The sequence below is a fragment of the Harmonia axyridis genome, chromosome X (assembly GCF_914767665.1).
Source record: "Harmonia axyridis chromosome X, icHarAxyr1.1, whole genome shotgun sequence".
Taxonomy (NCBI): Eukaryota; Metazoa; Arthropoda; class Insecta; order Coleoptera; family Coccinellidae; genus Harmonia; species Harmonia axyridis.
Window position 1 is genome coordinate 29,655,114 of NC_059508.1, and position 5,000 is coordinate 29,660,113.

Sequence of the window (5,000 nt, forward strand, 5' to 3'; positions counted from 1 at the left end):
TGCACAACGTAAATGACGATCGGGACCGGGGCGATCGGTCGTATCTGACACCGCCGGCTCGGTTCTAACATCGTCAATGAGTCGGGGTTGTAAAAAAGGACGTGAACATTTTTCCTTATAAAAATCAAACCCGACCATGGATTTTGATTCTGATTGTTGATTATCGCTACTAGAACATAAAAGGAGGCAACCAAATCAAATTTGAGAAAATTCCACGATCAGAAAATTTTTTTCGAAAAAAAAAAAAAATCGTAATCACCTCGGTCATGGCGAGTTATTTTCCGTATTTCATTCCACAATCAACGTACAACATAGAAGAAATCATCTCTCTAACTATCCTGGTTCAAAAGTTGTATCGGAACATTTCACGTCGTAATATCTCGCCAAGTCCAGACCTCGGCGATAGGTAGTATCTGACACCGTCCGCTCGGGACTGACATCGACTTGGACTCGGGCTGATGATGGGGAGGCGTTTAAGGACGTGAACATTTTTCCTTATAAAAATTAAAGTCGACAATGAATATTGATTCTGATTACTGATTTACGCTTTAAAAACACATTAGAAGGCAACCAAATCGAATTTGAGGAAATTCCACGATCAGAAAATTTTTTTCGAAAAAAAAAAAAATCCGAAAAATATTTTTCGATTCCGATTACTGATTTACTCTTTTAGAACACATTAGGAGGCAACCAAATCAAATTTGAGAAAATTCCACAATCAGAAAATTTTTTTCGAAAAAAAAAAAAATTCGAGGACACCTCGGTCATGGCAAGTTATTTCCCACAATCCATTCCCCGATCCACGTACATCCCAGAAAAAATCATCTCTCTAACTATCCTGGTTCAAAAGTTGTATCGGAACATTTTCACGTCGAAAATATATCTCTAAGTCCAAACCGATGCACCACGTAAACTAGGGCAGACCGATGCACCACGTAATATCGGGCAGACCGATGCAGAACGTAAACTCGATCATACCGATGCTTCACGTAATCTCGATCTTACCGATGCACCACGTAAACAAGGGCAGACCGATGCAGAACGTAAAGTAGATCTTACCGATGCACCACGTAATCTCGATCTTACCGATGCACCACGTAATCTCCATCTTACCGATGCACCACGTGAACTGGATCTTACCGATGCAGAACGTGAATTGGATCTTACCGATGCAGAACGTGAATTGGATCTTACCGATGCACCACGTAAACTCGATCATACCGATGCACCACGTAATCTCGGGCAGACCGATGCACAACGTAAATGACGATCGGGACCGGGGCGATCGGTCGTATCTGACACCGCCGGCTCGGTTCTAACATCGTCAATGAGTCGGGGTTGTAAAAAAGGACGTGAACATTTTTCCTTATAAAAATCAAACCCGACCATGGATTTTGATTCTGATTGTTGATTATCGCTACTAGAACATATAAGGAGGCAACCAAATCAAATTTGAGAAAATTCCACGATCAGAAAATTTTTTTCGAAAAAAAAAAAAAATCGTAATCACCTCGGTCATGGCGAGTTATTTTCCGTATTTCATTCCACAATCAACGTACAACATAGAAGAAATCATCTCTCTAACTATCCTGGTTCAAAAGTTGTATCGGAACATTTCACGTCGTAATATCTCGCCAAGTCCAGACCTCGGCGATAGGTAGTATCTGACACCGTCCGCTCGGGACTGACATCGACTTGGACTCGGGCTGATGATGGGGAGGCGTTTAAGGACGTGAACATTTTTCCTTATAAAAATTAAAGTCGACAATGAATATTGATTCTGATTACTGATTTACGCTTTAAAAACACATTAGAAGGCAACCAAATCGAATTTGAGGAAATTCCACGATCAGAAAATTTTTTTCGAAAAAAAAAAAAATCCGAAAAATATTTTTCGATTCCGATTACTGATTTACTCTTTTAGAACACATTAGGAGGCAACCAAATCAAATTTGAGAAAATTCCACAATCAGAAAATTTTTTTCGAAAAAAAAAAAAATTCGAGGACACCTCGGTCATGGCAAGTTATTTCCCACAATCCATTCCCCGATCCACGTACATCCCAGAAAAAATCATCTCTCTAACTATCCTGGTTCAAAAGTTGTATCGGAACATTTTCACGTCGAAAATATATCTCTAAGTCCAAACCGATGCACCACGTAAACTAGGGCAGACCGATGCACCACGTAATATCGGGCAGACCGATGCAGAACGTAAACTCGATCATACCGATGCTTCACGTAATCTCGATCTTACCGATGCACCACGTAAACAAGGGCAGACCGATGCAGAACGTAAAGTAGATCTTACCGATGCACCACGTAATCTCGATCTTACCGATGCACCACGTAATCTCCATCTTACCGATGCACCACGTGAACTGGATCTTACCGATGCACCACGTAATCTCAATCTTACCGATGCACCACGTGAACTGGATCTTACCGATGCAGAACGTGAATTGGATCTTACCGATGCACCACGTAAACTCGATCTTACCGATGCACCACGTAATCTCGATCTTACCGATGCACCACGTGAACTGGATCTTACCGATGCAGAACGTGAATTGGATCTTACCGATGCACCACGTAAACTCGATCTTACCGATGCACCACGTAATCTCAATCTTACCGATGCACCACGTGAACTGGATCTTACCGATGCAGAACGTGAATTGGATCTTACCGATGCACCACGTAAACTCGATCTTACCGATGCACCACGTAATCTCAATCTTACCGATGCACCACGTGAACTGGATCTTACCGATGCAGAACGTGAATTGGATCTTACCGATGCACCACGTAAACTCGATCTTACCGATGCACCACGTAATCTCGATCTTACCGATGCACCACGTGAACTGGATCTTACCGATGCAGAACGTGAATTGGATCTTACCGATGCACCACGTAAACTCGATCTTACCGATGCACCACGTAATCTCAATCTTACCGATGCATCACGTAATCTCGATCTTACCGATGCAGAACGTAAACTCGATCATACCGATGCACCACGTTATCTCGGCAGACCGATGCAGAACGTAAAAAAAAAGCTTACAGCACGCGGTGTTCCCAAGCGGTCACCCATCCAAGTACTAACCGCGCCCGACGCTGCTTGGCTTCAGTGTTCTGACGAGAACTGGCAATTTCAGCGTGGTATGGCCGTAAACAACAAATATAGCGATATTTTCTATGATATCTCACTTTTTGGGAGCGGAAAGGACGTGAACGTTTTTCCTTATAAAAAATGAAATAACTTTTGGATATTAATTCTGATTGTTGATTTAAGTTTTAAGAACACATTAGGACATATCTCAATGAAATTTGAGGGATTTCCGAAATCGAAAAATATTTTTCGAAAAAAAAAAAAAATCCCAGAAGACCTCGGTCATCTCAAGTTTATTTCCATATTCTATTACACAATCAACGTACATCACAAAAGGAACCATCTCTCTAACTATCACAGTTAAATTTTTGTATCGGAACATTTCACGTCGGAATATCTCGCTAAGTCCAGACCGGGGAGATCGGTCGCATTTGACACCGTCCGCTCCGGTCTAACATCGTCTTGGAGTCGGGGTAACGATGGAGAGGCGTTTAAGGACGTGAACATTTTTCCTTATAAAAATTAAAGTCGACAATGAATATTGATTCTGATTACTGATTTACTCTTTTAGTACACATTAGAAGGCAACGCAATCAGATTTGAGGAAATTTCAAGATCAGAAAATTTTTTTCGAAAAAAAAAAAAATTCAAGAACACCTGGGTCATGGCAAGTTATTTCCCACAATCCATTCCACAATCAACGTACAACATAGAAGAAATCATCTCTCTAACTATCCTGGTTCAAAAGTTGTATCGGAACATTTCACGTCGAAATACCTCGCCAAGTCCAGACCGGGGCGATAGGTAGTATCTGACACCGTCCGCTCGGGACTGACATCGACTTGGACTCGGGCTAATGATGGGGAGGCGTTTAAGGACGTGAACATTTTTCCTTATAAAAATTAAAGTCGACAATGAATATTGATTCTGATTACTGATTTACGCTTTAAAAACACATTAGAAGGCAACCAAATCAAATTTGAGGAAATTCCAAAATCAGAAAATTTTTTTTCAAAAAAAAAAAAATCCGAAAAATATTTTTCGATTCTGATTACTGATTTACTCTTTTAGAACACATTAGAAGGCAACGAAATCAAATTTGAGTGAAATCCAAAATCAGAAAATATTTTTCGAAAAAAAAAAAAAATTCGAGAACACCTCGGTCATGGCAAGTTATTTTCCACAATCCATTCCCCAATCAACGTACATCCCAGAAAAAATCATCTCTCTAACTATCCTGGTTCAAAAGTTGTATCGGAACATTTTCACGTCGAAAATATATCTCAGAGTCCAGACCGATGCAGAACGTAAACTCGATCATACCGATGCTTCACGTAATCTCGATCTTACCGATGCACAACGTAAACTAGATCACACCGATGCAGAACGTAAACTCGATCATACCGATGCACCACGTAAACTCAGGCAGACCGATGCAGAACGTAAACTCGATCTTACCGATGCACCACGTAATCTCGATCTTACCGATGCACCACGTAAACTCGGGCAGACCGATGCAGAACGTGAACTCGATCTTACCGATGCACCACGTAAACTAGGGCTGACCGATGCATCACGTAAACGACGATCGAGAGGCGCGAAAGGACGTGAACGTTTTTCATTATAAAAATTGAAATAAATGATAAATAATGATTCTGATTGTTGGTTATCATTTTTAATAAGCATTAGGAGGCAACCAAATGAAATTTGAGGAAATTCCGATAATAGAAAATTTTTTCGAAAAAAAAAAAAAATTCATGAAATCCTCGGTCATCGCAAAATATTTACCATATTCTGTTCGATAATCAACGTATATTTAAGAAGGAATCATATCTGTATCTATCTTGGTTCAAATTTTGTATCGGAACATTTTGACCAAAGTCCGA

The 5,000-nt window shown here is 40.4% G+C and overlaps 1 non-coding gene across 1 annotated transcript; it reads right to left on the minus strand.

Moving 5' to 3' along the window:
* Positions 1–3,059: 3,059 nt before the first annotated feature.
* Positions 3,060–3,178, minus strand: LOC123687811. The gene has a single exon (XR_006749518.1). It is a non-coding gene; the product is annotated as a 5S ribosomal RNA (ribosomal RNA).
* Positions 3,179–5,000: the final 1,822 nt, after the last annotated feature.